Source organism: Pezoporus occidentalis, unplaced genomic scaffold (assembly GCF_034315485.1).
Source record: "Pezoporus occidentalis ecotype Australia unplaced genomic scaffold, CSIRO_AGI_Poc_V1 ctg16, whole genome shotgun sequence".
Lineage (NCBI taxonomy): Eukaryota > Metazoa > Chordata > Aves > Psittaciformes > Psittacidae > Pezoporus > Pezoporus occidentalis.
The window spans coordinates 7,176,784-7,188,660 of record NW_026913425.1 but is presented as its reverse complement, the minus strand read 5'-3'; the positions used below and the strand labels follow the sequence as shown (position 1 = coordinate 7,188,660).

General features: G+C 42.2%; 1 long non-coding RNA gene across 2 annotated transcripts; it reads left to right on the top strand.

The window, feature by feature from the left end:
• Positions 1 to 1,975: 1,975 nt before the first annotated feature.
• Positions 1,976 to 9,435, top strand: LOC134160351 (uncharacterized). Of its 2 annotated transcripts, XR_009963528.1 has the most exons (4): positions 1,976 to 2,247; positions 3,079 to 3,210; positions 7,674 to 7,875; positions 8,376 to 9,435. It is a non-coding gene; the product is annotated as an uncharacterized LOC134160351 (long non-coding RNA). The 2 variants fall into 2 exon arrangements; XR_009963527.1 differs by lacking the exon at positions 8,376 to 9,435 and having other exon boundaries at positions 7,674 to 8,358.
• Positions 9,436 to 11,877: the final 2,442 nt, after the last annotated feature.

The window sequence follows — 11,877 nt, the reverse complement described above, 5'->3', positions numbered from 1 at the left end:
AGCTGAAAGAGAAGAGAATCTGCTCAGAAGAAAGCAAATGATGAACCTTCACACTGCTGAAAGAGTGGTCAGAGGAAGAGAAAGCAGCAAGATATGCAGTATACCGCTGAAAGAGAAGAGACTCTGCTCAGAAGAAAGCAAATGATGAACCTTCACACTGCTGAAAGGGTTGTCAGAGGAAGAGAAAGCAGCAAGATATGCAGTATACCGCTGTGTTTGCTACTCATTAAGCTACTCATGCAATCCTGAACTGGGACATGCAGGAATGGCACCCTCCACTGCAGACTTTCAGGGTCAGAGAGAGCTGAGCTGGAGACAGAGGTACAGCTGGCTGGAGGTACAGAGCCTGAGGCTATGGATTGCTGATGAAGCAGGAAGGTGTGCTCCAAGTTGTCAGGACCCTCTTCTGATGTGTGCCTGAGAGAGATCTCTTGGCAGCACTGTTTGCGGGGATGCAAAAAGCTGAGCCTGTCACACTGGCTTCCAGTGAATGACATGCTCCTCCCATAGTAGGAGACATTAGATTGATCTTATGGCAAGGAGCTGATAGTCCATCCCTTGCAGCAGCACAGTCTCAGGGGGCATGAGGAGTCTGGACAGGATTGCAGTTACTGCAGGGTTGAAGGCTGTAGAATTGCAGATGCTATCAGCCTTTGCCTTTCTATCTGGACATCTTCTGGGTTTCCCTAGAGGCTTTGAATGGCTTCAAGTTTCCAAGGACATGTACCCTACTTCTCCCACTACTTGGAAACTTTCTGGAGTAGTGCATGAAATGAGGTGACCTTAAGATGATGGAGTCCCTTTCAACTTTTCTATCTCCTCTTTCTGTGAAGAAGCCCATTAGTAGCCCTGACACCAACACCAAGTTAAGTAATGACTTGTTCTTCTCACAAAGGTTCTTCAGGACCCTTTGGGTCACAGCATTCATGATTTCACAATCCCGGTGGTGCCATTCAGCTAACAGAATGAGCAATTCAGACTCTGCTAATAACTCTCAAGACACATTTCATTGCAAAAGAAAACCATAACTAGGCAGGGAAAAAAATGACGCTATTTTTTTTCTCAAGTTGTGCAGTCCCTGAACCAGGACAGCTTTCACTGAAGTGGTTTCAGTGGAGCAAGTCTTAGGTGGGATTATCCACATCACAGATGCTCCAGACCCGCAAAATGCAAAACATCCATCTCCAGGGACTGAAGCCTGAAGATGAGAAATTTGCTTCATGATGTATTATTGTACAACACAGGTCAAAGAAATAATTACTGTAGTAAACTACCAGAAATGCCTCCAGAAATTATCTTAATGTCTTCTGGGTAGACAAAGATGTGTGCCACCCTTTGTCACTGCTAGGAGAGGTCACAGCACCACTGCTGGAATTTGCTCAGTACACTTTCATGATTTCTTATCTTTTCCTCGGATAACAACATCTCCTTCTCCAGTCCTCGCTCAGATGGGCCAAACACCCAGTCATGTTTGGCCACTGTTCTGGCAGGGACTTATCAAACAGGTGTCTCCTGGGAGTCCATACTTGTAATTCATTGCTCCAAAAGACTTCAAAGTCAGCATTCAGACATCTGATATTTGAGTTAAGGGAGAATGAGGAGGCATTCATGGAAATTAGCAACAAATTGGTAATACCAACCAGCAAGTTCATTTTTTTTATAATAATACTAACATGTAATAATGTATTCCCAGCTAAAGCTGAAAGAATCAGGGGTAAGGCAAATGCCAAAAGCTCAGGGCACACAGCAAATCCTGGCTTGCTGTGTTTACAGAGGCTGTCAAGCTGTAGCTTCTGAGCTCTTATGGAACAGTTTTCTGTTTCGCCCCAAAGATCCAGCTGAGCTCAAAGGCTAGACATAGGTTGATTCTTCTTTGGAAGGTTGAGTAGCAATAATCAACCATGGCATTACACAGTGCTTCTCTCTTTGGTGTTTTACAAACATTAATCTATCAATTCTTGTGTCCCTCCAAGGGAAGAGGAACTAAAACACCCTTTCCAGGAATGAGGAAATTGAGAAAGAGGGCCTAAACACCTTCACATAGCTTACAGAGATTCTGTCCCAGCAGAGGCAACAGTTCAGAAGGCTTCGTCACCCCAAGCTTAACCTATGCTACTAGCCTACAAATTCCCCTTTTGGTGTGACTACAATACAAATTCTTCCTTCTCTGTGTGTGCTTGCAGAGATCCAGGGCAGCAGCATCACACTGTCAAGTATGTCTGTGGATGTGGTCATGTCATTGCCAAGGTAATTTATAATAAGTACAAAAGCTTGTTCTTAGAATGTGGGTAAGATATATGGACATAGTAAAGGCTTAGAAAAGACTAAGCCACACTAATAAAATGCAAAGGTTGTAATTTAGAATGGAAAATCCTATGATTTAAAGGCAGAGGCCAAATATGGATCATCTTATATATTGTTAATAAATCAGAACAAGCAAGGCACAGAACACCTGTTGTAAAAGTTAAAGCTTTTATCTAAGTCCCCTAGGTAGTGACTTTGGTTTTTCTGTGCTGGGTAAACCCCAATAACTGTGTGAGATACTCTTCCATGTGTACTGGTGGCTTCACATACAGTCTGCCTGTGCTGAAATGGCTTGGAGGTGACATTTTGAGGAAAAGATCCTGCTGTCACCCCTCTTTTGGGTCTATTTGTTCAGGTGTCTGTAGTCAGGTGAAGAGACTTTGCAAACAGTATATGCAGATCTTTACAAGTACACAACAAGTATTTACTGGCTAGGATACACAAAAGATAGTTATGATTTTATGAGCTACAAGACAGAGCTAAATTCACCACCTCTTGTAAGGCATCCAAGGAGACTTTGTTGTCCCGGTGGGCAACATCTGAGGGAGTGCAACCACCACTGTGGCTCCTGAGAGCAAACCTTTGGGATTACAGAACAAACATCTTCCACTAGCTCCATCAACACTACAGACACCTCATAAACCAGCAAGCAGCTCCCCATTTTCTTCTGTTAGAAGTTTACTCCTCCTCATGTCAGTGTCTTTCCTCTCAAGTTCTTGAGATACCTTGATCTGTAATTTTACCTTTGTTATCATTATTTCTTATTTTCTACAGACATTTGCACAGTACTTTGTAACAGGTCAGCAGCTTCGCCAGCAGTCTGAGCCAATGTTATACAGCCAGGTGGGAGCAGAGTTGAGCCTTAAATCCCTGGAGCATGAGCAGCCAAGTCTGGAGAGGAGAAGGGTAACAGAAAGGGGGGTGCAGTACCCTCTGTGGCACTATCACACTTAGTAATCTATTCCATACTTTGTTGGAAATCATTTAGCTTCGGAAATTAGCCACTCTTAAACCCTATGGTAGACTGCGCACTGATTTACTTACTCCCCAGCAACCCAACTGGAGTCTGAGGTTATGAAAGGGGAAAAGAGCTGAAAATTCAATAGAAACTTACAGCGCCTGAACAACTGAATAAAGTGTTAGTGTGCAGGCTGTAGGCCTCTGCAAACTCAAGAAAAGGAGGAAATAAAAAGTCAATTTGTGTCTTGAGAAAGCAGGTCATTGATAAATATGTATCCGTGCTTATCAATGCCTTCTCTGCATAGTACTGCTGGATGAAGTACGACTGTTCATGTGAACAGATTACAGTTTATGGGGATTGCAACTGTTGGTGTTTTGTTTGTCGCAGTCTGGTTCCTGAGGCATTGACATTTAATCCATGATCTTGAATCATGTCATCTTCCAGTGACAGGCATAAAAAGTTCTTTATGCAGAAATCCTACCATTCCCACCTCGAACTAGATGCATCCTTTGGCCTTTGAAAAGCTAGGACATACTGGTGACTATGGCAATGGTCTTCACCTGGGGTTTATAAGACATCTGTCCCCCGGGAATGGCATGCCTTGTGTCCGATCATTCTTCCAGACCTAACACTATCTAAGTTTTGCAAATAAGACAACACTTAAAAACTGTAGATTCACAATAATGGAAGAAATTTACCAAAAAGATCAAATAGCAAATGCATTGTTAAGATTATATTTAATAATAAAGATTTTCCTTGGCTACTGCAGTGCTGCCAGTTGCCTGTGATTCTAATCAGTCTCTGTACCATCCTCTAAGGTGGACATGTCCTGAAGAGTTTTATATCTGTATCTTTTCTGCTCTTATGGCTAATGATGACTACAGGAGCCACCTCTGACAATTGCTTTAGGCAATCTAGTGAAGTTTTTCCCCAGTGTATGCAGAAATGTCTCCTCCTTCCCTCCCCCCCATCTTTTGGTTTAACAGCTCCTTGCCCAAACACCAGCTGTAGGGATGTTATGTACTAAAAAGGAGCTTGGGTCATTTTTTATCCTCTTCCCATTAAGATCTCTTAATATTTCTATTGCATACCATTGCTAGCTTCAAGCTTAAACAGTATTTTCACCTTACTAAGTCTTTTAAGACACAGTGATACAGCTTTATGAGTCATATATTCAAGAATCTACTAACCAGGTAATAATCATATGTTTTACTAACCTGGAAATCAATTCACTCTCAGCATCACAGGAAGACTAACCACAATCTGCCAGCATCATAGACAGTCTCACCATGATCTCTTAATCTAAATGAATGACAAAACTGGAAAGTGAATTGTCTTGATTGGTTAAAGTTTCTTTACCCCTGCTATATCTCCAGATCCCCACAGGAGCACAGTCACACCAATACTGCCAAATATTCATTAATTTAAATGCTATACTATTAGTTTTCACCATTTCCAACTAAAGTGCAGCTGTCTGCATGACCTGACATGTTCCCCCAAAGCAGCATTTCAACAGCCATTAGAGAAGCTGGTGCATGCCCTTGAGTTCTCATTTAATGCCTTCAAACCACAGGCTAAGCTATTCAAGTTTTCTAGTTTAAGATTTATTTTACTCAGCTATAAAACACTCAGATGCCCTACAGCCAGTTCATAAATGACAGAAGATGTTTGTTTCGTTCCAGCCAAATTAAACCAGCAGGTTATACAGGAGCACAACCAAAGCACACGGAATATGAGCAACAGGAAGACACAAAGTAGAGGAGACTTTAACTGTTTTACATCTGTGAGAAGTTCTTAACAGGATCGGATCATTAAGAGTTTTTTGTATACATCACAATTGTTATATACAGAACTTACGAGTTTGTGTGAGAGAGAAAGCAAACCAAATTGAGCTAAAGAACCAGAAAGGAAGCTGGTTTGCAGTATGGCAAGCAGCTGCAACACTTTAAAAGGCAGGGAATACAAAAGACAGGAAGCACAGTGGTGGAGAGTGCTGAATATTAACTCCAGCTCTTGTTGTGTGACATGCCTTTGCCTCCCAGGATCTCAGAGTGCCTCATCAATGTGAGCACAATTATTTCCATTCCTAGCAGAATACCTTGGGAGAGAGATCTCTGTCTCTACAAAGGGGAGTAACACCCTGGCAACACAAGCCTGCCTCTTTGCAAGCTGTTGTGCCACCAACCTGAAAGTCTGAAAACAAAAGCGGGGGAGGGAGGAACAGGGGGTGAGTCAGTCACCTGTCTGACCTGTTCTTCTGCCAAAGAAAAAGCCTTGTTTAGAAACAGGTATTTTACAAAATCTCATCTGAGGAGCTTTTGCATCAGCGTAAAGCTCTGTCCCCTCTAGTGGCTGGATCATGTATAGAGGCGTGCACATGGATCGGAGCTAATGGAGCTGTTCAGGCAAAAATACCCACAGGGCTGCAGGTACATTCCAATCCAGCTGGCAAAAGGCAGGGGGAAGTGTTTAAAACGAAGACCATAGCAGAGTTTTTGCAAGCTTTGGAAGATGATCAGAAAATGTGGTGGCAGAAAAGACTAGGTTAGATTGCTTGAGAACTGATGGAAATTAAAAATTCATTTTGGAATCAAGAATAAAGAGATTTGTCATATATATAAGTAAATATTGTAGTGAAGTGCAGCTTCTTGATGCAGTATTGCATCATACTTTGTATATTGAATAGGCATAATACATCAAGATTTTCACCCACTGAATCAGATTCATCAATTGCCCTTTTTATAAGTTATATACATATTTTGTTGGCCCCCTGACTACAAGAAAGACACTGAGTTGCTGAAGTGTGTCCAAAGCAGGGCATGAAGCTGGTGGAGGGTCTAGAACTCAAGTCTGATGAGGAACACCTGAGGGAACTGGGCTTGCTTAGGCTGGAAAAAACGAGGTTCAGGGGAGGTCTTGTCACTTTCTACAGCTACCTGAAAGGAGGTTTTTGCAAGGTGGGTGGTGGTCTTCTCCAAGGTAACAAGTGATAGAATGAGGAAATGGCATCAGGTTGCACCAGGGGAGGTTTAGATCAGGTATTATCAAAAATTTCTTTGCTGAAAGGGGTGTCCAGCACTGGAACGGGGTGTCCAGCACTGGAACAGGCTGCCCAGGGAAGTGGTTGGGTCACCATCCTTGGAGGTATTTGAAAGATGTGTAGATGTAATGCTTAGGGACCTGGTTTAGTGGTGGACTTGGCAGAACTATGCTAGTGGTTGGACTCAATGATCTTAAAGATGTTTTTCAGCCTAAACTATTCCATACTTCTATGAAAGCCTGATGCGGGATGTGAAGACTTTAAAGTGAGTGAAGAGAGTAAGTCAGGCAGAGCAGCACAGTGATAAGGAGATGGCTTTCGCAGTGTTGCTTTGAACAGGCTGTGGGGAATTAAACATTTACAGTATGTTCAGTTATGTCCTTTCAGATCTGCAAACTAGAAAAATTATGAAGGAGACAGTGTGTAAGAGCTGTAATATGTAAAAGTGCCACTTCTGCTGAGCTTTATAACTTTAAAATAGCTAAGTCTGCATGTTTGACAAATTCTGAAAGTTACAGTACATTAAAATTCCATTTTTACTAAAAATAAGGACATCTTCACCTCCTTGCCACTTCATCTATCTGCTCACTGTTATGACAGCCCAGCTTTTCCAGTAGGTCCTTAACTCCTGTGGAGAGCTGCCTCTGACAGATGATCAGGCTGTAGCTCTTGCAGAGATCTGTAATCACAGGAGCTCCTAACAATTGTGAATGACACAGACTGACAAAATGGCAGATAACCATGAGGTCTCAGTGGGTATAGTAATGCATACATATATATAAAACATACAACATACGGAGGCTGAGAAAGTTGGGGCTGTTCAGCCTGGAGAAGAGAAGGCTGTGTGGAGACCTCATAGCAGCCTTCCAGTATCTGAAGGGGGCCTATAGGGATGCTGGAGAGGGACTCTTCATTAGGGACTGTAGTGATAGGACAAGGGGTAATGGGTTAAAACTTTGACAGGGGAAGTTTAGATTGGATATAAGGAAGAAGTTCTTTACTGTAAGGGTGGTGAGGCACTGGAATGGATTGCCCAGCAAAGTTGTGAATGCTCCATCCCTGGTGGTGTTCAAGGCCAGGTTGGACAAGGCCTTGGGTGATATGATTTAGTGTAAGGTGTCCCTGCCCACGGCAGGGGGGGTTGGAACTAGATGATCTTAAGGTCCTTTCCAACCCTAACGATTCTCTGATTCTGTGATTCTATAATTCCCCAACTCTTTTTCTGTAAACTGTGGATTACTAATCCTTTTCTGATTCGGGTCTTTTGTAGAGGTTGTTTTGGTTGTTTGGTTTGGGGGATTTTTATGCTTTACTAGGAGCACAATTATGATTTAGTCAGATAGTTTATATTTCTTTTTCCTTCCACAGCATTTTTTTCAGTGGCAAACTCTCTACTTCTGGGACTGAGGCCCAGCTCATCCCTGCAGCAGCATGGTGGGTTAACAACTGGCTTAAGCTTATCAAAGTCAAAACTTGGGATCTTACAGAGGGCCTTTTATAAACAATAGACTGGACATTGCTGGCCATATTTGACATTACAATTCCTGCTAGCTTTCTTTCAAAGGAAATGGTAAGTTCTCTAATACTCATCTAATTTTTAATATTTTTTTTTCACTGCTGTGATGCTGACTGATGACTTCAGAAAGAAATAGCCAGTCCCAGTGAAGATGTCAGAAAATTGTCAAGACTGAGGCTAGTAAACCAAGGACTGAAGGGAACATTATGCAATGAATTGAAAGCAGAAGTGAGTGCCTTTTTGTGATTATACTTCAGGACACACTGTTTTCTGGAATATTATTTTTGAATTTCATTGAAGATAGTCATTACAAATACACATAACATTATCTACAGTGGCATTATCTCTGCACAGCCTGTGAATTTAATAAAATATCAGACTGATTCTCTGCAGAGACATGAAACTATGGGGTTCCTTACAATGTTATTGATGCCATACTACTGAGCTCTTGAAGACTCATGGAGCCAAACTGTCGTTCTAGTGCTGTAGGGAGTTCGTATGACTTTCTTATGACTGCATGGATCTAGTTGAGATGGAGTTCATGTTCTTCACAGCAGCTGCCAAGATGATGTGTTTTGGATTTGTAACCAAACCAATTCCACCACTGTGGAATACACAGTGATGTTCTAGATACTGCTGTGTGGTGCTGGCACCGCATGAAGGCTTTCTCTATTCCTTTCTCTGTCTGCTCAGTGAGTAGTCTGGGGGTGGGCAAGTGGCTGGGTGAGGACACAGCCAGGACAGACAGCTAACCTGAACTGACCAGAGAGATATTTCATACCACATAACATCCTGCTCAGCAATAAAACAAGGATGGGGAGTTTTTCCAAAATAACCATTGCTCAGAAACTGGCCAAGTGTCAGTGAGAACACATGGAGATGGTGATGAGTCATTGCCTTTGCATTAATTGTCATTGTTTGGGATTTTTTTTCTTCACTTATTAAACCGTATTTCAATCTATCATGGGTTTTGTCCTTCCAGTTCTCTCCCCCACCCACTGAAGGGAACTGAGCAAACAATTGAATGAGTTCTTGGCTTCTGATGTCAGCATACCACAGGCACACACATTAGCTGGTAGCAGATCATAGCAGGAGAATATTTTAGTATAGGTATGCTGGCTGTACTACTTCCTCAAAAGAGAAGAATCAAGTCATGAGGAGGTGCTAAGACCATCATCACAACCCGTCAAAGTCTGGACTCCAGCACCAGGTGAGGTCCACGCTGTAGCAAACAAGTGAGCTGGGGACTCCCTGTCATCTCCCATCTCTAAACAGTAAAATACACAGACATGTATTGTTTCTACAACCCACTTTGAATAACAGAATAATAGCTGTGGCTAATTCTGATTCTATCAGAAATGTGGAAGGAGCTGCTAAGAAGTTTGAATAACTTCCCTTCAGGCTATGTAGTGAGCTGGGACAGATACATCATTCAAAAAAAAAATATTTTCTGCTAGTTAAAGCCTAAGACAGTTAAATTTCTGAAGGGCTGTCCTCACCCAGATGGAGATTGGTGGGGGAATACTCCCTTATCCCCAGCCAAGCCCACCTTGGGCACTTAATGATAACAAACCAGAGAAGGGCAGACTCTTTTCAGTAGCATGCAGTGACAGCACATGAAACTTTGAGGGTAACTACGCACTGTCACAGGTTGCCTAAGAGCATGTGGAGTGTCCTTTCTTGGAGATGTTCTAAAGCTGTCTGGATGTGGTCCTGGGCAACTGGCTCTAGGTGACCCTGGTGGACCAGATGACCTCAGAGGTCCCTGCCAGCCTCAATCATTCTGTCATTCTGTGATCTTCAAAAGTAACCAGTGCCCAAAAGGGGTTCATGAACATCCCAGTTATACCTATAGCTGTTAATCTCCACACCCTACCTGGGGTGACTTTAGGGTGATTGCAGATGGAGCTGTGACCTGAGAAGTGAAATTATACATGGTCAAATATGCTAGGCTTTGGCTCCAGTCACAACTAAATAACTATAACAAGATTGATCTTACCCTGCCTTTTCCTGTATTGAGGAGTCTCCTCCTCCCTTAAACTCTACTGCAAGTCTTCTGGCTGAAGGAAAAACTCCACACAAGTTGTAGAATTACTGCCTACCAGCACTTGATAGCAATTCCATTTGTTTCCATGTAAGAACAAGATATCTGAAAACAGAGTAACACAGGGGAGGAATGCTGCATCTCAGTGCAGGTTCCCAGATTCTGCCTGCCCCACTCTCGAACAATCCTGTTGTAAAAAGACAGCTGTTTGGGATGAGGTCCTTAGAGGTGCTTGCTAAACAGCACAGATTCAAGCAGGTACTGCTCTTATTCCAACTTTTATTATGCTTACAAAATATTATGTTTACATAATATTAAGTCACAGGTTCTTGTTAATCACTTTCAACAGCGCAAACTTTTCCAACATTGCACCTGTGTTGATATACAAAATTAAAAAATGCATTGACATAAAAGGTCAGATGAAAAATCATTCTCTTCCAAATCTTCTGTATTTGAGTTACAGGGTTATTCTCTCTGCTGTAGGAATAAATAAGGATTATATTTCATTAAAGGCTGAAGCATATTATCCATCTCTTTCTTTTATACCCCAGGAGAGGTTATTTCAGGTTTTGTGGATTCCTAAGGTAGAAGAAGAGAACCATATTGTCAAGCCCAAATGTTTTGCATGTGCAAGCACGCTCTAAATGAAGTAAGACAAAAGCAGACCAGCTTGATATCTGAGAGACAAAACTCTATGAACTGTGGCAGCATCTAGCTGATTCTGTCTTGGAGAGGATCCCCAAACCCATAAGTGCAGAAGGAAATCAGATTTGCATATTTGTAATTTCCTTTGAAGCTTAAATTTGTGAAGTGTGTGCTACCTTCATTTATATTGTCGGTATTGTTCAGTCTCAGATCTACCTCAGTTTTCTGCTCCTGAAACAGGGCTGGAACCATTCAGAAACCACATATGGGCTGAATACTTGGTGAATGCTGGCAGGCCTAAGCCTTCATGAGCTCCTGATCTTTACCTTACACAGAGTGCTGCTACTGTTGAGGGCACAGAGGGAGAGAAATCATGCCACTCCTGCATGTGTCACAGGCAGAGGAAGAGGCACTGAGCATCTGCAATGACATGGCAATTTTGTGACTTGGAATTTTGTATGAATTGGCCAGTATTTTACAGCAGACAAAAAGGGCAAGCAGTGTGGTTTTTTTCAGTGTCTCATGCATCGTTTCACACTCTCACAGGCACAGAGCCAGGTAACAAATCTAGGCATTTTCGTGGCTGCCTTGGCTTCTTACACCACAAAAGGACCAAGACTTGGAAGTGACAAGGTGTTTCAGGCTGGAAGGGAACTCAGAAGGTCATCTGGTTCAACCTGCTCCTCCAAGCAGGACTATATTTTTTTAAAGCCTGCAGGACACTGAAACCAGTGTTCAAATGACATTCCCCACAGAGGATTAAAGCAGTGATTGAACATTATCAGCCCTATGTTAGAAACAGATGAAGGTGACAGAGCTTCAATTTACCAGCTTACAAGCAAGAGCTGCCCACACATTCTTATTGCATCAGCTGCAGCTGCCAAGAACTGCCATAAAGAAATAAATCGGATCCTGACTTGGGGTAAGGTCCCCATGCACTGCAGTGGATGGAAGTCACTTGTGACCTGGTTGTCCCTCTTTTTTCTCCCCAGTCCAAAGAGCTATGATACATGATATGCTCCTTCCCAGCATAGTTCCAAATCTGAAGCTAATCTGAATGATCATAAAGCTTGATATGGGAAACTAGTTTCTGGATTACTCAGAAGAAGGACATGGGTGGAGGATCAAAGTAATGTTGACTTACTTTTTTTGGAAGCAGCTCTTTTGTCCAACAAAAGTTGAATGACATTTTTTAAGAAACCTCATAGAATTATCTGTGATTCTTAAGCACCTCATAAGGGGACAGTAAATAGTGAGAATAGTCAGATCTGGAAATAATATAAGATGTGAGTTTCAGAGTATCTCTACAATATATTAATTTCTATTTCTATCCTCAGGGGCTTGAATTATTATCACCAAATACTTTC